General features: G+C 41.9%; 1 protein-coding gene across 1 annotated transcript in view; it reads right to left on the bottom strand.

Annotated features, from left to right (window-relative positions):
• LOC125898020 (uncharacterized) overlaps nt 1-17,453 on the bottom strand; it is a 39,390-nt gene extending 21,937 nt beyond the window's left edge. The window contains exon 1 of the mRNA XM_049591624.1: nt 17,381-17,453. The gene's annotated coding sequence lies outside the window, so the exon portion shown is untranslated. The remainder of the gene's footprint in view (nt 1-17,380) is intronic.
• Between the last annotated feature and the right edge of the window lie 4,382 nt (nt 17,454-21,835).

Consider the following 21,835-nt stretch of genomic DNA (forward strand, 5'->3'; position numbering starts at 1 on the left):
TGAGCTAGAGTGGAGAGGGCTCTAAAAATCGTCTAAAACTTTTGTCTTTAACTCGCTGCCATGGCCACAATTTTCACTGTACAGACACAATTTATACCACAAAACGTAGGAAAATTTGTCCTGCTCGCAGATATGTTGACATGGAATCTCTCACACACAGTTTTGCTGAGTGCAACACATTTCTCGCTCCCTGACCACATTGTTGACTCGAGAAATATAAAACGCGACACGTGCGTTCACGAGAAGTGGCTGTCTCTCAAAATCACTTTATTTTCTTGCTTGGACCAACGGTTTGGGCATGCGAAGCATTTGTTCGAGGAGTTAAAACCCATTATAAACAGCCTTTGGTGAGCTGCTCTTAGCTGTCTGTGTGTGCCACAGGTGCTGACAAGTCATTAATCGCCATGACAACGGCTGCACACACACAGACACACAGCTCTCTCTGTCTGTGTGTCTCACATTCTTTAAAGGACAGATTACAGCAGCAGAAACTTCATTTGAAACAGCAAATACACATTATTAACCCCTACAGTGCCAAAATGGGCTCTCTAGCGCCACCTAGACACACTAAAATGGCCACTACAGCCCGTAGGAATGTCGTATCAAGATCAAACCAAAACTGGTGTGTTTGACTTACAAATCACGCATTGACACCCATGACCTGATTCCAACAGGAAGTGAGCTATTTGACCTTTCAAAGTAAGATTTCGCCTCAAACGTGGTTTCAAGAAAACACATCTCCTCCTACACCGTTTATTTTATCAGTTTTAAAGATGCACACATGCCAGCTCAACTGCTACTAAACAGATCTTCTGTATAACTTTATCTCTCTCATCATCACATTATTTTCATGATTGGACCAACAGTTTGGACCAACATTTACACAGTAGATTTATTTTGTTTTGTGTTGTTTTGTCGTCTCTTCCTCAAAATAAAGGAAGAGGAATCTGATGGGAAGAAATTCGCTCATCTAATTTGCATAATGTGACATCACTTGTACATACCTAGAGCTGCAGAAAGCATTCAAACATCAAAACGTTCAGCTCTGTAAGGATTTTCTGATGTTTGTGGCAATATGTCGACATAAGCTGGGGGCGGAAACGGGCGCGAGTGCGAGGTCCCGCCAAACGCTGCTTGCAGCTTTAATTAGGGACCGAGCCTAGAGGCAGAGGACTGCTCAAGGAGCAGTCCTCGCCGAAGGCGAGGACCCTCTTGTTTTTGCTGCGTGCGTTTATAAGTGACCGGGCCCAACAGTAGTGGACTACTCACAAAGAAGTCCTCGCCAAAGGCGAGGACCCTCCCTATAGTTTTTGCCGCATTTTTTCTCACTGACCAGTCCTCGCCGAAGGCGAGGACACTATTGTTTTTGCTGTGTTTATTATTATTATTATTATTATTATTATTATTATTATTCTTTATTCTTTCTTCCGCCGCCTCTTTGAACTGGAATTTAACCCCCTAAACATGGTCAAAAACTCACCAAAATTGGCACGCACATCAGAACCGGTGAAAAATTTTATAAAATGGTGACATTAACCCCTAAAGTGCCAAAATGGGCTCTCTAGCGCCACCTAGGCACACAAAAATGGCCGCCACGGCCTGTAGGAACGTCGTAGAAACATGAAACCAAAAGTGGCGTGTTCGTCTCATCAAGACCTAAAAATCACGCGCTGACACCCCGACCTAAATCCAACAGGAAGTGAGATATTTGCCCTTTCAAAGTAAGATTTTGCCTTAAAACTGCCTTTCCTAAAAAATCATCTTCTCATACAGCGTTTATCCTATCGACTTCAAACTTGCACAGATTACAGATCAACTCCTTCTAATCAAAAGTTGTGCGTAACTTTTTCATTACTCGCTTCGTTTGGATTTTGTGGCCTCCATAAGGTGAGATGTCAGAAAATTGTCCTGACGATCTTCGAAAGCTCTCCCATAGGAAATTAATGGCAGCAGGGGGGAGAAGGAGACCAATCTTCGGGCTTTTTCTAGCATTTACAGTGTCTCCATACTTTGTGCTACAGACTCCATTCCAACTCTCAAATGTTGCCACAGGTCTCATCTATTCACTCATGTTTTCATCTTTTTCATATCTTTTATCGTTTTTGATCGGTGCCTCTCAAAGTACCATGAGCAAAAGTGGAGAAATTCTCAGTTTACAATGGGTGTGTATTGCACGGAATGCTGTGAGCTAGAGTGGAGAGGGCTCTAAAAATCGTCTAAAACTTTTGTCTTTAACTCGCTGCCATGGCCACAATTTTCACTGTACAGACACAATTTATACCACAAAACGTAGGAAAATTTGTCCAGCTCACAGATATGTTGACATGGAATCTCTCACACGTACACATTTTTGCTGAGTGGCTCCAAAGGGAAGGGAGCGCCCATTATTTTCTCATTCACTCCCATGTAAAGTCTGACGAGAAATTTCTGGAAACAGCTTAGGTGCAACACATTTTAAACTCGCTCTCCTGACCACATTTTTGACTCGAGAAATATAAAACGCGGCACGTGCGTTCAGGAGAAGTGGCTTTTTCTCAAAATCACTTTATTTTCTTGATTGGACCAATGGTTTGGGTATGGGAAGGACTTGTTTGAGGAGTTAAAACCCATTATAGACAGCCTTTGGTGAGCTGCTCTCTTTAGCTGTCTGTGTGTGCCACAGGTGCTGACAAGTCATTAATCGCCATGACAACGGCTGCACACACACACACACACACACACACAGCCACACGGCTCTCTCTGTCTGTCTCACAATCTTTAAAGGACAGATTACAGCAGCAGAAACTTCATTTGAAACAGCAAATACACATTATTAACCCCTACAGTGCCAAAATGGGCTCTCTAGCGCCACCTAGACGCACTAAAATGGCCACTACAGCCCATAGGAATGTCGTATCAAGATCAAACCAAAACTGGTGTGTTTGACTTACAAATCACGCATTGACACCCATGACCTGATTCCAACAGGAAGTGAGCTATTTGACCTTTCAAAGTAAGATTTCACCTCAAACGTGGTCTCAAGAAAACACATCTCCTCCTTCACCGTTTATTTTATCAGTTTTAAAGATGCACACATGCCAGCTCAACTGCTACTAAACAGATCTTCTGTATAACTTTATCTCTCTCATCATCACATTATTTTCATGATTGGACCAACAGTTTGGGAATGGGAAGAACTTGTTCGAGGAGTTAAATCTCCACTAAAAGAGGTGTCTGTCTCTCTCTGCTCTTCTGCCAGGTGTGCCTACTTAATTACCATGGCAACCGCTGTCACACACAAACTCACAGAAACATGATATCTGTGCGTGTGTCTAGATCTTACATTCAGACATGACAGGGGCAGCATCTCCATTGTAACCCTTTAGGTGCCAGAGTTAATTGAGGAAAATATGCCATCTTCATTTCAACATTTCAAAAGGCTGTGGCTTGAAAGTGGTGACAGATAAAGGCATACTGTAAATGAGAAAACTATTCATCATGACCCAAAGTTTGTGATAGGAGTAAATTAACTCATCTAATTTGCATATTGTGGCATCACCAGCAGGCAGCCATATTGGATTTCATAAATCTCAGTCAAAAAACATTTTGAACACATTTACACAGTAGATTTATTTTGTTTTGTGTTGTTTTTGTCATGTCTTCCTCAAAATGAAGGAAGAGGAATCTGATGGGAATAAATTCGCCCATCTAATTTGCATAATGTGACATCCCTTCTGCATACCTACAGCTACAGAAAGCATTCAAACATCAAAACGTTCAGCTCTGTAAGGATTTTCTGATGTTTGTGGCAATATGTTTGATATTTCTAAATAATTCACAGTGACGACATAAGCTGGGGGCGGAAACGGGCACGAGTGCGAGGTCCCGCCAAACGCTGCTTGCAGCTTTAATTATTATTATTCTTTATTCTTTATTCTTTCTTCCGCCGCCTCTTTGAACTGGAATTTGACCCCCTAAACATGCTCAAAAACTCACCAAAATTGGCACGCACATCAGAACCGGTGAAAAATTTTATAAAATGGTGACATTAACCCCTAAAGTGCCAAAATGGGCTCTCTAGCGCCACCTAGGCACACAAAAATGGCCGCCACGGCCTGTAGGAACGTCGTAGAAACATGAAACCAAAAGTGGCGTGTTCGTTTCATCAAGACCTAAAAATCATGCGCTGACACCCCTGACCTAAATCCAACAGGAAGTGACGTATTTGCCCTTTCAAAGTAAGATTTTGCCTTAAAACTGCCTTTCCTAAAAAAATCATCTTCTCATACAGCGTTTATCCTATCGACTTCAAACTTGCACAGATTACAGATCAACTCCTTCTAATCAAAAGTTGTGCGTAACTTTTTCATTACTCGCTGCATTTGGATTTTGTGGCCTCCATAAGGTGAGATGTCAGAAAAACGTCCTGACGATCTTCCAAAGCTGTCCCATAGGAAATGAATGGCAGCGGGGGGGAGAAAGAGACCAATCTTCGGGCTTTTTCTAGCATTTACAGCGTCTCCATACTTTGTGCTACAGACTCCATTCCAACTCTCAAATGTTGCCACAGGTCTCATCTATTCACTCATGTTTTCATCTTTTTCATATCTTTTATCGTTTTTGATCTGTGCCTCTCAAAGTACCATGAGCAAAAGTGGAGAAATTCTCACTTTACAATGGGTGTGTATTGCATGGAATGCTGTGAGCTAGAGTGGAGAGGGCTCTAAAAATCGTCTAAAACTTTTGTCTTTAACTCGCTGCCATGGCCACAGTTTTCACTGTACAGACACAATTTATACCACAAAACGTAGGAAAATTTGTCCTGCTCGCAGATATGTTGACATGGAATCTCTCACACGTACACATTTTTGCTGAGTGGCTCCAAAGCGAAGGGAGCGCCGATTTTTCTCTCATTCACTCCCATGTAAACTCAGAGGAGAAATTTCTGGAAACAGCTTAGGTGCAGCACATTTTAAACTCGCTCCCCTGAACACATTTTTGACTCGAGAAATATAAAACGCGACACGTGCGTTCACGAGAAGTGGCTGTCTCTCAAAATCACTTTATTTTCTTGCTTGGACCAACGGTTTGGGCATGCGAAGCATTTGTTCGAGGAGTTAAAACCCATTATAAACAGCCTTTGGTGAGCTGCTCTCCTTAGCTGTCTGTGTGTGCCACAGGTGCAAACAAGTCATTAATCGCCATGACAACGGCTGCACACATAACCACACGGCTCTCTCTGTCTGTGTGTCTCACAATCTATAAAGGACAGATTACAGCAGCAGAAACTTCATTTGAAACAGCAAATACACATTATTAACCCCTACAGTGCCAAAATGGGCTCTCTAGCGCCACCTAGACACACTAAAATGGCCACTACAGCCCGTAGGGGATGTCGTCAAGATCAAACCAAAACTGGTGTGTTTGACTTACAAATCACGCATTGACACCCATGACCTGATTCCAACAGGAAGTGAGCTATTTGACCTTTCAAAGTAAGATTTCGCCTCAAACGTGGTTTCAAGAAAACACATCTCCTCCTACACTGTTTATTTTATCAGTTTTAAAGATGCACACATGCCACCTCAACTGCTACTAAAGAGATCTTCTGTATAACTTTATCTCTCTCATCATCACATTATTTTCATGATTGGACCAACAGTTTGGACCAACATTTACACAGTAGATTTATTTTGTTTTGTGTTGGTTTGTCGTCTCTTCCTCAAAATAAAGGAAGAGGAATCTGATGGGAAGAAATTCGCTCATCTAATTTGCATAATGTGACATCACTTGTACATACCTACAGCTACAGAAAGCATTCAAACATCAAAACGTTCAGCTCTGTAAGGATTTTCTGATGTTTGTGGCAATATGTTTCATATTTCTAAATAATTCACAGTGACGAAATAGGCTGGGGGCGGAAATGGGCGCGAATGCGAGGTCCCGCCAAACGCTGCTTGCAGCTTTAATTATTATTATTCTTTATTCTTTATTCTTTCTTCCGCCGCCTCTTTGAACTGGAATTTGACCCCCTAAACATGCTCAAAAACTCACCAAAATTGGCACGCACATCAGAACTGGTGAAAAATTTTATAAAATGGTGACATTAACCCCTAAAGTGCCAAAATGGGCTCTCTAGCGCCACCTAGGCACACAAAAATGGCCGCCACGGCCTGTAGGAACGTCATAGAAACATGAAACCAAAAGTGGCGTGTTCGTCTCATCAAGACCTAAAAATCACGCGCTGACATCCCTGACCTAAATCCAACAGGAAGTGAGATATTTGCCCTTTCAAAGTAAGATTTTGCCTTAAAACTGCCTTTCCTAAAAAATCATCTTCTCATACAGCGTTTATCCTATCGACTTCAAACTTGCACAGATTACAGATCAACTCCTTCTAATCAAAAGTTGTGCGCTTTTTCATTACTCGCTTCGCTTGGATTTTGTGGCCTCCATAAGGTGAGATGTCAGAAAACGCCCTGACGATCTTCCAAAGCTGTCCCATAGGAAATGAATGGCAGCAGGGGGGAGAAAGAGACCAATCTTCGGGCTTTTTCTAGCATTTACAGCGTCTCCATACTTTGTGCTACAGACTCCATTCCAACTCTCAAATGTTGCCACAGGTCTCATCTATTCACTCATGTTTTCATCTTTTCCATATCTTTTATTGTTTTTGATCTGCCTCTCAAAGTACCATGAGCAAAAGTGGAGAAATTCTCAGTTTACAATGGGTGTGTATTGCACGGAATGCTGTGAGCTAGAGTGAGAGGGCTCTAAAATCGTCTAAAACTTTTGTCTTTAACTCGCTGCCATGGCCACAATTTTCACTGTACAGACACAATTTATACCACAAAACGTAGGAAAATTTGTCCAGCTCACAGATATGTTGACATGGAATCTCTCACACGTACACATTTTTGCTGAGCGGCTCCAAAGCGAAGGGAGCGCCCATTATTTTCTCATTCACTCCCATGTAAAGTCTGACGAGAAATTTCTGGAAACAGCTTAGGTGCAACACATTTTAAACTCGCTCCCTGACCACATTTTTGACTCGAGAAATATAAAACGCGACACGTGCGTTCATGAGAAGTGGCTGGCTCTCAAAATCACTTTATTTTCTTGCTTGGACCAACGGTTTGGGCATGCGAAGCATTTGTTCGAGGAGTTAAAACCCATTATAAACAGCCTTTGGTGAGCTGCTCTCCTAGCTGTCTGTGTGTGCCACAGGTGCTGACAAGTCATTAATCGCCATGACAACGGCTGCACACACAGACACAGGGCTCTCTGTCTGTGTGTCTCACAATCTTTAAAGGACAGATTACAGCAGCAGAAACTTCATTTGAAACAGCAAATACACATTATTAACCCCTACAGTGCCAAAATGGGCTCTCTAGCGCCACCTAGACACACTAAAATGGCCACTGCAGCCCATAGGAATGTCGTATCAAGATCAAACCAAAACTGGTGTGTTTGACTTACAAATCACGCATTGACACCCATGACCTGATTCCAACAGGAAGTGAGCTATTTGTCCTTTCAAAGTAAGATTTCGCCTCAAACGTGGTCTCAAGAAAACACATCTCCTCCTACACTGTTTATTTTATCAGTTTTAAAGATGCACACATGCCACCTCAACTGCTACTAAACAGATCTTCTGTATAACTTTATCTCTCTCATCATCACATTATTTTCATGATTGGACCAACAGTTTGGACCAACATTTACACAGTAGATTTATTTTGTTTTGTGTTGTTTTTGTCGTCTCTTCCTCAAAATAAAGGAAGAGGAATCTGATGGGAAGAAATTCGCTCATCTAATTTGCATAATGTGACATCACTTGTACATACCTAGAGCTGCAGAAAGCATTCAAACATCAACACGTTCAGCTCTGTAAGGATTTTCTGAAAATGGGCGGAGTGCAGAGGTCTCACGCCAAACGCTGCTTGCAGCTCTAATTATTATTTCTTTCTTTCTTCCGCCGCCTCTTTGAACTGGAATTTGACCCCCTAAACATGCTCAAAAACTCACCAAAATTGGCACGCACATCAGAACCGGTGAAAAATTTTATAAAATGGTGACATTAACCCCTTAAGTGCCAAAATGGGCTCTCTAGCGCCACCTAGGCACACAAAAATGGCCGCCACGGCCTGTAGGAACGTCGTAGAAACATGAAACCAAAAGTGGCGTGTTCGTCTCATCAAGACCTAAAAATCATGCGCTGACACCCCTGACCGAAATCCACCCGGAAGTGACGTATTTGCCCTTTCAAAGTAAGATTTTGCCTTAAAACTGCCTTTCCTAAAAAAAATCATCTTCTCATACAGCGTTTATCCTATCGACTTCAAACTTGCACAGATTACAGATCAACTCCTTCTAATCAAAAGTTGTGTGTAACTTTTTCATTACTCGCTTCGTTTGGATTTTATGGCCTCCATAAGGTGAGATGTCAGAAAACGTCCTGACGATCTTCCAAAGCTGTCCCATAGGAAATGAATGGCAGCAGGGGGGAGAAAGAGACCAATCTTCGGGCTTTTTCTAGCATTTACAGCGTCTCCATACTTTGTGCTACAGACTCCATTCCAACTCTCAAATGTTGCCACAGGTCTCATCTATTCACTCATGTTTTCATCTTTTTCATATCTTTTACCGTTTTTGATCTGTGCCTCTCAAAGTACCATGAGCAAAAGTGGAGAAATTCTCACTTTACAATGGGTGTGTATTGCATGGAATGCTGTGAGCTAGAGTGGAGAGGGCTCTAAAAATCGTCTAAAACTTTTGTCTTTAACTCGCTGCCATGGCCACAATTTTCACTGTACAGACACAATTTATACCACAAAAGGTAGGAAAATTTGTCCTGCTCGCAGATATGTTGACATGGAATCTCTCACACGTACACATTTTTGCTGAGTGGCTCCAAAGCGAAGGGAGCGCTGATTTTTTTCTCATTCACTCCCATGTAAACTCAGAGGAGAAATTTCTGGAAACAGCTTAGGTGCAACACATTTTAAACTCGCTCCTCTGACCACATTTTTGACTGTAGAAATATAAAACGCGACACGTGCGTTCACGAGAAGTGGCTGTCTCTCAAAATCACTTTATTTTCTTGATTGGACCAACGGTTTGGGTATGGGAAGGACTTGTTTGAGGAGTTAAAACCCATTATAAACAGCCTTTGGTGAGCTGCTCTCCTTAGCTGTCTGTGTGTGCCACAGGTGCTGACAAGTGATTAATCGCCATGACAACGGCTGCACACACACACACACACACACACACACACAGCCACATGGCTCTCTCTGTCTGTCTCACAATCTTTAAAGGACAGATTACAGCAGCAGAAACTTCATTTGAAACAGCAAATACACATTATTAACCCCTACAGTGCCAAAATGGGCTCTCTAGCGCCACCTAGACGCACTAAAATGGCCACTACAGCCCGTAGGAATGTCGTATCAAGATCAAACCAAAACTGGTGTGTTTGACTTACAAATCACGCATTGACACCCATGACCTGATTCCAACAGGAAGTGAGCTATTTGACCTTTCAAAGTAAGATTCCGCCTCAAACGTGGTCTAAAGAACACATCTCCTCCTACACCGTTTATTTTATCAGTTTTAAAGATGCACACATGCCAGCTCAACTGCTACTAAACAGATCTTCTGTATAACTTTATCTCTCTCATCATCACATTATTTTCATGATTGGACCAACGGTTTGGGAATGGGAAGAACTTGTTCGAGGAGTTAAATCTCCACTAAAAGAGGTGTCTCTGTGTTCTGTCTGTCTCCCTCTGCTCTTCTGCCAGGTGCGCTTACTTAATTACCATGGCAACCGCTGTCACACACAAACTCACAGAAACATGATGTCTGTAAGTGTGTCTACATCTTACATTCAGACATGACAGGGGCAGCATCTCCATTTTAACCCTTTAGGTGCCAGAGTTAATTGAGGAAAATATTCCATTTTCATTTCAACATTTCAAAAGGCTGTGGCTTGAAAGTGGTGACAGATAAAGGCATACTGTAAATGAGAAAACTATTCATCATGACCCAAAGTTTGTGATAGGAGTAAATTAACTCATCTAATTTGCATATTGTGGCATCACCAGCAGGCAGCCATATTGGATTTCATAAATCTCAGTCAAAAAACATTTTGAACACATTTACACAGTAGATTTATTTTGTTTTGTGTTGTTTTTGTCATGTCTTTCTCAAAATGAAGGAAGAGGAATCTGATGGGAAGAAATTCGCCCATCTAATTTGCATAATGTGACATCACTTGTACATACCTACAGCTACAGAAAGCATTCAAACATCAAAACGTTTAGCTCTGTAAGGATTTTCTGATGTTTGTGGCAATATGTTTGATGTTTCTAAATAATTCACAGTGACGACATAAGCTGGGGGCGGAAACGGGCTCGAGTGCGAGGTCCCACCAAACGCTGCTTACAGCTTTAATTATTATTATTATTATTATTATTCCTCCAAATGAATTGCCTGTTTGGGAGGCTTAACATACCCGAAAACTCATGAAACTTTGCACACATCTCAGAACTGGTGAAAAATTTGATATTTTAAGGGTCTCGTGCGTGGGTTCCAAAAAATGGCTCATTAGCGCCCCCTACAAAAGTTTGAGGAAACAGCCCCTGAAGCCAGTTTAACCTACATGTATGAAACTCGACAAGCTTATGTAACACTCCAGGACCTACAAAAAAGCCTCTTGGAGGCATGCTCTAAACCCAACAGGAATTCGGCCATTTTGAATTTACTGTGCAATTTTGATGCATTTTTGGCCATTTCCAGGGGTCATAAATGAACGAACTATTCCTAGAGATTTCATCCGATCGACTTCAAACCATGGTCTGTCCCATCCCAAGACCTTGAAGATGAAAAGTTATCAAAAGCTTGAGTTTTCGTCAATGCGTGTGACCGTAGGATGGCGTCAAAGTTAGGGGTCTCGCCACTAAACAGGAAGTAGTTTATAACTCCAGCATACATGGTCCAATCTTGCCCAGACTTCACAGGATTGATGACAGTCCCGCCCTGAACACATCTACATGTCAATAATTAGAGATAAACATAGCGCCCCCTACTGGCAACGAGAAATGTTTTAGACTTTAATGTACATCTCCTACAGACTTGACCAGATCCACTTCAAACTTGGTGAAAAAAGTCATAAGACGTTGATGACGCTTTATTGTAGAAACTGTGAGTTTTTGTCAAAGGGCATGGCCACGGCCTGGCGGCGAACCTTGATGTTTCGCTGTGATGATAAACGTTGCTGTAACTTGACTCCATGTGGGAATATCTTGCCAAAACTTCACACATATGATGACAGTCCAGCCCTGAACACATCTACAGAGGAATTTTGAATCACCGCCATAGCGCCACCTTCTGGCAACAGAAAGCTACTTTATATATTCTTTGATGTCCCGCTTCTAGCAGGTTAATCAGACCCATCTCAAACTTGCTGGTCTAAGTCCTTAGAGCTTGATGATACTTAAAAATGAAGCTTTTGAGTTTTCATCAAACGCTGTCACCGTGGCACCACCTTGTTCGCCATCAAACACGATGTTGTTTTGAAGGGACAAGGGATGCTTGAAAACTCACCAAACGTGGCATACACATCACAGGTCACAAGTCCTGTTGTCTGATGTGAGTTTTGTGCTTGGATGCACCAAGATGGCTCAACAGCGCCCCCTAGAACATTTCAATTAAGCAGCCCCCAAAGCTGGTTTGACCTGCATGTATGAAACTTGGTAGGCACCTGTAACACTCTATTATGTACGAAAAAGCCTCTTGGAGCAATGCTCCAAACCCAACAGGAAGTCCGCCATTTTGAATTTACTTGTGCCACTTTTGTGCATTTTTGCCCATTTCCAGGGCTTGTAAATTAACGAACTTGTCCTACAGATTTAATCAGATTGGCTCCAAACTTGGTGTATGTAAGCGTGACTATGTTGTAACCAAAAGTTATCACAGGATTTGCCCAATGTTGAATGGCGTGCCCGCTGCTGAGTGTTGAATCTTGAGGTCTCGCCATGAAAAATGAAATTGCTGTAGTTTTGGCATAAATGGTCCAATCTCCACCAAACTTCACATGATTCATATTAGTCCCACCCTGAACACATTTTCATTACCATATTGCCTGATAATGATAGCGCCACCTAGTGTCGAAAGGGAGTACTTCTTGTCAGACACTTATCATTGGATTAATCTGAAATTTCAATGCTGTGGTCTATATTTGATGTTCACAAACATGACATATCATTAGTGTCTATGCGTGCTGCAGAGGGTTTACTTTTGATGTCTCGCTATGAAACACGAAATTGCTATAAATTTAGAGCAAATGGTCCGTTGTCCACCAAACTTGACATGATTCATATTTGTCCCACCCTGAACACATTTATATGACAATATTCCGTGATAGTCATAGCGCCACCTAGTGGTGAAAGGAAGTACTTCTTACCAGACACTTATCTTTGGATTCACCTGAAATTTCAGTGCTCTGGTCTATATTTGATGCACACAAACGTGACATATCATTAGTGTCTATGCGCGCTGCAGAGGGTTTACTTTTGATGTCTCGCCATGAAAGAGGAAATTGCTATAAATTTGGAGTAAATGGTCTGTTGTCCACCAAACTTGACATGATTCATATTTGTCCCACCCTGAACACATTTATATGACAATATTCTGTGATAGTCATAGCGCCACCTAGTGGTGAAAGGAAGTACTTCTGAACAGACACTTATCTTTGGATTAACCTGAAATTTCAGTGCTGTGGTGTGTATTTGATGTACACAAACATGACATATCATTATTGTCAATACGTGCTGCAGAGGGTTTAATTTTGAGGTCTCGCCATGAAAGAGGAAATTGTTATGTTGTTGCCGTAAATGTTCTGATCTTCATCAAACTTGACATGATTCATATTAGTTCTGCCCTGAAAAATTTATATGACCATATTTCCTGATACTTAGTAGGTCTCAAACACTTATCTTTTGATTTATCTGAAAGTTACATGCTGTTGTGTATATTTGATGTACAAAAACATGATGTAGAATTAGTGCACTCTCCAACTCCCTCTAGTGGAAAGAGGAAGTGACACAAAATGTGGAATATGTCATTTCAGCACTGTATCAAGTGCATGCGATATCTAACTTTGACAGAAATGAACTGACGCATCAGAAGGCGTCCTGCCAGCCCCCCCCGAGTTGCGTGAAGGTGTAAGGGCCCGTTCATCGCTGCTTGCAGCTTTAATTATTGTTATTATTATTATTCTTGCAACATTTCGTGCCCCAATTTCGCCCCTTTCCCAAATTTCAAAATGCTTCTAACTTTCCACATTTGTCCGGCCCCATCCGAAATTTGATATTTTTGGGTGGTTGCACATGCTTGGTGCAAAATGCCAAAATAGCGCCACCTACAAATTTTCAAAACCCTTTCCTTGGGGTTAGTTTGTCGTAAGCAAACAAAATTTGGTACACACATGTATCATACCGAGACGCACAAACAAGTCTCTTGACGTCATGGTAAAATCCCAACAGGAAGTCAGCCATTTTGTTGTGAATTTTTTCATTACAACGATTTCCACAACTTAAATTTGAACGAACTCCTCCTAGGGATTTTGTCCGATCGACTTCAAAGTTGGTACAGGTCATCCTGAGAACATGCTGATCAATAGTTATTAAAAGCTTTTCTCTATGTCAAGGAGCGTGGCCGCTAGGGCGTGACAAATTTTGGCGACTTTTTGTTTTCTTGCACTCGAATTTCAAACGGTTCTCACGCCCACATACTTGATCTCAGCAGCTTCAAACTTGCTGGACATGATGATGGCTCCGCCCCAAATGCCCCGATATGTTAAGATCCCACCTTAATCATAGCGCCCCCCGGTGGTAACAGGAAGTGACCAGTTTTTACTTTAACATGTACTAATGCCACAAACTTGACCACATCAACTTCATTCCACTTCTGATGCATGCAAAACAAGTTGGTGAAGCTACCTTATGAACACTGTGAAGCTACGTCTAATGGTGTCCATGTGGCAGCATGGCGACTATCGATCCCTCGCCACTAAATACGTTTGGCATTTTGATGGCTTCAGCGTCCTCATCTCTTCATGAAAATTGATACACAGGTCAAGAATGGCGAGTTCGTACATCTGATAGGGGCGTCGCCCATGGGGGGGACAAAATGCCTCTATAACGCCCCCTTGAAATTTTCAAAAAACCCTCCCCATTGGGGTTTTTTTGGAGTAGGAAGATGAAAATTGGTACACATGTGTATGTTGTCCAGACGCACATAAAAGTCTCTGGCACCAATGGTCTACTCCAAACAGGAAGTCGGCCATTTTGATTTTGACTTGTCATTTTGGTGTGATTTCCACATGTTGTATTTTAACGAACTAGTCCTAGGGATTTCAACCAATCGACTTCAAATTTTATACAGATCATCCAGAGACCATGCTGATCAAAAGTTATTAAAAGTTTATCTCTATGTTAAGGGGCGTGGCCGCTATGGCATCTCCCTCACCACCAAATACGTTTGGCTTTTTGATGGGTTCAGAGACCTCATATCCTCATGAAAATTGATACACAGGTCAAGAATGGCGAGCTCTTACATCTGATAGGGGCGTCGCAGATGGGGGGGGACAAAATGCCTCTATAGCGCCCCCTTGAAATTTTCAAAAACCCCTCCCCATAGGGTTTTTTTTGGAGTAGGAACATGAAAATTGGTACACGTGTATGTTGTCCAGACGCACATAAAAGTCTCTGGCACCAATGGTCTACTCCAAACAGGAATATTTCCACATGTTGTATTTTAACAAACTAGTCCTAGGGATTTCATCCAATTGACTTCAATTTTTTTACAGATCATCCAGCCACCATGCTGATCAAAAGTTATTGAAAGCTTTTCTCTATTTCAAGGGGCGTGGCCACTATGGCGCTGCCATTTTTGATCCATCAACATGCATAATCAAGCAGCTCTCTCTCTCCCACATAATTCATCCAAACTGCTTCAAAATTTCTGTACATGATAAGGGCCCCACCCTCAATGCCTCCATATGCTTGCAGGCAATCTTGCTCATGGTGCCCTCTTGTGGAAACAGGAAATGCCATCTTTTACACTGACAAACACCAATCTCAAGCTCCTGACCTGACCTGACTACATTTTGTGGCCACACGATGATCACGTTGATGAATCTCCACAGTGACACACGCGCCCTGTCATGTTGCAGGCTGCTGCAGCGGTGGTGGCGTCTTTTCATCCTTCGCCACGGAACATCAACTTGGTATAAATCCTTGATGCATTGTACAATTTGCTCGAAATTTCACATGTGTGATGAGGATCCACCCCTGAACGCACCTTGCCACATCTGGTTACGCTCGTAGCGCCACCTGGTGGATGAACGAAACATTGCATTTTTTCACTCCTGCCAGGTTTTTTCTTCCTTCTCGCTTCACGCCACAGCCCTCACATGCCTCAGGCCCCCATGGTTGCATGGGGGAGTGAGGGCCCAATCACAGCTGCTTGCAGCTTTAATTATTATGATTATTCTCACAAACATTTAATCCCCAATATCACCCCTTTCCCAAATTCAAAAACTCACTAAATTTGGCACACGCCTTTGGTCTGGTGAAAAATTTGATATTTTGGCAGTGTTGTATGTGGACGGGGCCAAATGGCGACATAGCGCCCCCTAGAAAATTTCGTGCCTCGAGCCCCGCCTGTGAGTTTCACCTACAGGCATGAAAATTGGTGGGCTCATAGAACATGCCAAGACGCACAAAAAGTCCTCTTGGAGCCATGCCCTTAAGCCAACAGGAAGTCAGCCATTTTGATTTGAATTTTTGACATGTTTGAACAAACTTCTCCAAGGGATTTCGTCCAATCAACTTCAAATTGGCTACAGATCATCCTGAAAACATGCTGATCAAAAGTTATTAAAAGCTCTTCTCTATGTCAAGGGGCGTGGCCGCTAGGGCATGACAAATTTTGGCGATTTTTCGTTTTCTCGTCATCGAATTTCAAACGGCTCTCACGCCCACATACTTGATCTCAGCAGCTTCAAACTTGCTGGACATGATGATGGCTCTGCCCTGAATGCCCCGATATGTTAATATCCCACCTTACTCATAGCGCCCCCTGGTGGTAACAGGAATTGACCAGTTTTTACTTTAACATGTACTGATGCCACAAACTTGACTGCATCAACTTCATTGCACTTCTAATGCATGCAGAACAAGTTGTTGAAGCTACCTTATGAACACTGTGAAGCTACCTCTAATGGTGTCCGTGTGGCACCGTGGCGACTAACGATCCCTCGCCACCAAATACATTTATGTTTTTGATGGCTTCAACGACCTCATCTCCTCATGAAAATTGATACACAGGTCAAGAATGGCAAGCTCTTACATCTGATAGGGGCGTTGCCCATGGGGGGGAGACAAAATGCGTCTATAGCGGCCCCTTCAAATTTTCAAAAACCCCTCCCCATAGGGTTTTTTTTGGAGTAGGAAGATACAAATTGGTACATATGTGTATGTTGCCCAGACGCACAAAAAAGTCTCTGTCACCAATGGTCTACTCCAAACAGGAAGTCAGCCATTTTGATTTAAACTTTTCATTTTGGTGGCAATTTTGTCATTTCGACACCTTGTATTTTGACGAACTCCTACTACAGATTTTGTCCAATCAGCTTCAGGTTTGGTACAGATCACCCTGAGACCATGCTGATCAAAAGTTATTAAAAGCTTTTCTCTATGTCAAGGGGCGTGGCCGCTATGGTGCTGCCCTCGCCATCAAATACGTTTGGCTTTTTGATGGCTTCAGTGACCTCATATCCTAATGAAAATTGATACACAGGTCAAGAATGGCGAGCTCTTGCATCTGATAGGGGCGTCGCCCATGGGGGGGGGGGACAAAATGCCTCTATAGCGCCCCCTTGAAATTTTCAAAAATCTCTCCCCATAGGGTTTTTTTTGGAGTAGGAAGATGAAAATGTGTACATATGTGTAGGTTGCCCAGATGGACAAAAAAGTCTCTGCGACCAGTGCTCTACTCCAAACATGTTCATCTACTCAACAGGATGCTAGGAGACTAGATGTGTGGTAATCAGAATCTGTTGGTGGTAAAAGCTACTCAAGCTGAAATAGCGACTGAGTAAACTTTTGCTTTGTTTAATATGTGGAATATAAATAAAACCAAAGTGAGGAGCAATCATGGGTCTTTTTTTAAATTTCATTTTCACCCAGTTATTATAAACACTGAACAACATTTAATGACTTTCTCAAAGGCTAATATGTAAAGAAAGTGATGTTACATATGAAGGGATAGTTTGACATTTTGGCAAATTCGCCTATTGCCGTAATCCCTATAGTCATATGAGTAGGCACATTACCTTTAATTGTCAGTTCCTGCTGTTTTGGGATCGGTGGGCCAGAGCTGCCTACCGCTCAGCGCACAAAATGGAGGTTTATTAGCAGCAGGCCTCTTTTAGTAACCGGGTCTAAAAAAAAAAATTAATAAATAAACACCAGCCTCTTTTATAATCCGGAGGTGGTTATTTGACGTTTTGGCATTTATAGAGTGCTAGACCCGGATTACACACACAGACAAACACAGAGACGCACATCCACATACACACATGAACCCTCATCCAGGCACATGCGCAGTTGCGCACTCTCAGCTGATTGTAAACAGATAAGATAGCGACAAGATGCAACTTCAGTGTTAATTTAAAGCTACAAGTTTTGAAATATTCCGAACAAATGTGGGTGGAATACATCATGGGGCATATGACGCGTGGTTGGCAGAGGACGGCAAAAAGACCTTCACAAAAGGAGGGAACATGAAAGCAGCTGACAAACGCAAGATAACGGCTTACCGGTGACAGAAGTCCGACTCCAGGTCCAGTAATTTCCTCTTTCGTTGGTGTCATGACTGTAGTAGTACCTGGACAACCGAGCCGTGGCAGCAGACAGGTATGTGGCGTGTTAGAGGAGAATCAAGCCGTTAACATTTCTCTTTGTGTCAGGTAACGGTAGGCTGACCAAACGTCCTCTTTTGCCCGGACATGTCCACTTTTCACGTCCCGTCAGGGGCATCCGGGGCATCCGGGGGGTTTTTATAAACTGATGATAATGTCCGGTTTTCCGTGTGTTTGTGTGTGTGTGTTACAGTGCGGCATGGGCCGCATATTTCTGTCCAAACCTGAACCAAGCCCGACATTATTTAGTGACCAAAGCACTGAGTTTGTGTCACACAGTTGTTACGGTTACAGGCTATTTAACAGGCCGGGCGTGCTCAGCGGAGAGGGAGACCTCCTTGTTTGAGACATGAGCGGGAGGCGGGAGGCGGGAGGTCCGACGCTTCTAGCGAGAGGAGAGGGAGAAATAAAACAAAATAAGATAAAATAGGAAAAACCTGTCTCCCTCTTTTATTTTCAGCCTTTTATCAAGGCGGAGGCAGGCGGCTGGAGGTCCGAGACTTCCAGCGAGGAGAGAGGTAGAAACAAACAGCCAGTGTGTGTCTGTGTGTGTTATGTTCAGGTGTTGTCACGTAAATAACAGTGCCCAAGCAATAAACAGGACAGACAATAGGATTTTATTTATTTTTACACTACATTTTCACTGAAAGCTGACCGAATCCAACCCGAGCCAGAATACAATTTATAGCTACATTTTTGACCAAACCCGGCCCAACCTGTCAGGTACCGTCGGGCTCAGATCGCCACATTCTAGTGTGTGTATGTGTCCCTACTGGGGCCTATCTGAATTTCTGTCTTTGAGAGATATTATTTTGTAATATAACTGAATTTTCTATCCATATATAAATTTTAAATATATTAAAATGATAAGGCATCTTTGAGTAAGCTGCGAGTATCATTTAAGTAGGCTATGTCATGGCCGGCCGAATGTCCTCTTTTTTGGAAATCAAAATATGGTCACCCTATTACGGTAATGGCCCACAAATCGCCGAGGGATGGTTCTCCCAGGGCGTAAAACTAGCCAGGACAGCCTCAGGTACTGACATTTTTACCGTAACCATCTTTATTTATGGAAGCCCATTTTCGCGAGTAAAAAAATCACCATTCCTAATCAAAATTGTAAGATAAATGTCATAATTATGAATATAGCCTAGTTTGGAAATTAATTTGTGGCATGTTGTCTTGTGAGGTGTGTGGCATCATGGTGGCTGCAGATGGGACAGAGGATGTGATGATTCACTGTTTCAAGGCAGGACAACTAGTACACTGTGCTGTAGTAAATAGTAAATAGTGGTGATTTACAAAAACACCAAAAACTTTTTTTACTGTTAAAGTTTGTTACTGTAAATAATACAGTACTTTATTTGTAATACTATATAGAAAATCTACATTTTTGCTGTAAAGACAAGTTTACATAAATATTTCTGCTGTTTAAATTTTTAAAAAAATTACAGAATTTTTAATTTCAAATTTGGCTATGATATTTTTTCTTTTATTAAAAGCCTCCTTCAAATAGTAGCCTGTCCCTATTTGTAGCCTGGTCCCAAACTACTTTTTTGTTAATAGTAGCCCCGGCTACTATTTGAGGAAATACGGTATGTATGTAACATACAGTCACTGGCAACTTTGTGTACACCTGTGTAATCTAATGCAATCCAGGAGAACGACTATACCGTGATTTTTTCCATGAAGCTTATAAATTTTCGGTTATTGTTGACATCGTCTAGAAAGTGATGATTCTGTTTTATTTATTATTGAGGTCATAGTGAATGGTGGTGGTGTACTGGGGTGGCCTCCTAATTTTGTCTAATTGAGGGGGACAAAATATTAGGAACACTTTTAAATATATTGCACTCCAGTACACCAACACCATCCACTACAACCTCAATAATAAAGTAGAATAATCACCTTTCTGACAAAATCTGAAAATGCAAAAGCTTTGTAAACGTAGAATGTGTGGCAGAGCTGTTGTATTGGATTGTATTAGATTGCACAGGTGTACCTAATAAAGTGGCCAGTAAGCCCCACATTTACACCACCAATCCATGCCTGCTCTGGGTCTCCCTGCAGCCCCTGCTCGACAGCCTCAGCCCCTGAGACCATGCTGATCAAAAGTTATTAAAAGCTTTTCTCTATGTCAAGGGGTGTGGCCGCTATGACGCCACCCTCACCACCTAATACGTTTGGCTTTTTGATGGCTTCAGCGACCTTAATCTTCATGAAATTGATACATAGGTCAAGAATGTCGAGCTCTTGCATCTGATAGGGGTGTTGCCCATGGGGGGACAAAATGCCTTTGTCGCGCCCCCTTGACATTTTCAAAAACCCCTCCCAATAGGGGTTTTCTTGGAGTAGGAAGATGAAACGTCACACCATGTCAGGGTTAACTTACTCTGAATCAAGTCATGTGTTGTCCACTAGAGCGTTTTGGAGTCATTTGATGGTGTATTTGATTAGTTTTGAGGGAGAGAGGGGGCTGTAACGTTCACCTCCATTTCAACGGGCAGCTCTGCCCCACCGATCTCAGAACAGCAGGTACTGACAATTAAAGGTAATGTACCTACTCATATGACTATAGGGATTACGGCAATAGGCGAATTTGCCAAAATGTCAAACTATCCCTTTAAGTTGGCTCTATTACCATCTAGCATCAGCAGAAAATAACAAAACGTCTACAACATGAACTCTGCTTGTTTTGTTTAAAAATTGCCTAATGTGTCAACAACACTGATGTCCATTACCTCAGATTTTCCATATAACAATAGCAAGAGGCAAATTTGACACTTTTACATTAATTGAAATCAATATTTTATTCATGCAACACAGAAATGCAGTTGTGTTTTTCTGATCATATATAAATACTTAATATGTAACATGACAGCATTTGTTTGTTTTGTGGATAGATAATCATCACCTTTGTCAGCTATATGCCTATTTTGGTAATATTTAGGCATTTAATATTTGTAGAGGAATTAGTGCTTGTATGATTAAATTTATTCAGCGTCATAACTTGAGAAGAAATCTTGATAGCTCTTAAAGGTTTGGCTAAAACACAAACAGGAATCTTCATATATTATATCCACTGCCATTTCAAAGTATGGAATCAGCTGGTGTATCCCTGTTTTTCCTCTTTCCTTCAATAATGGCCTTTCAGGTATCGCTCTCATAATGCACTGTTTGTTCTCCATGAAAAAAAAACTCTTAATACAAAATGAAATCCCATGAATAAAATGAAATCTATTTGTATAGAATACTTTTTTACAACCTGAAAGTACCACAGAGGTCAGGGTCCGACCAAGGTACCTTTTAACCGTTTGTTTTCTGGGAATAACTGACACAATCAGAAACCAGAAACAAGTCATTTTTTCGTTTTTGTGCAAAAAACGAAAAAACAGTTTTTTTGTTTTTGGCAAAAAAAAAAAATATGAAAAAACAAAATTCAGCTCAATTCCTTGTTTTCTGATCCTACTGTAAAAAACAAATTTACCACTCCATATTTCGTTTCATTGGTGGGCGGGCTCTCAGTGCTCCCTTGCTTCTGATTGGCTAACGTGCTCTGTTACTTAGATTTGGGCTGTACCCTTCAAAATAAGGTTACCTCTTGGCCTTTATGCCAGCAGGATGTCTCTGCAGACCCAGAGGCTGCAGACGCACAGACAGGCAATGAAGTAATGCAACAGCATTTTATTGTGTTGCCTGTTAATATGCAGCTGATAGACCATGAAAATGAAAGCTCTAAAGTAAGTTTTCTTCAACTATCAACATGACAGCAAGCATGCCAAAAGTAGTTATTAAAAACGACCAGCAGGTGTCGCACTGCATCAAAGTTGTCATTCATTCATTCCTCTTGAGGGTCGCGGGGGGGGG

The sequence above is a fragment of the Epinephelus fuscoguttatus genome, linkage group LG12 (assembly GCF_011397635.1).
Source record: "Epinephelus fuscoguttatus linkage group LG12, E.fuscoguttatus.final_Chr_v1".
In the NCBI taxonomy this organism is placed as follows: domain Eukaryota; kingdom Metazoa; phylum Chordata; class Actinopteri; order Perciformes; family Serranidae; genus Epinephelus; species Epinephelus fuscoguttatus.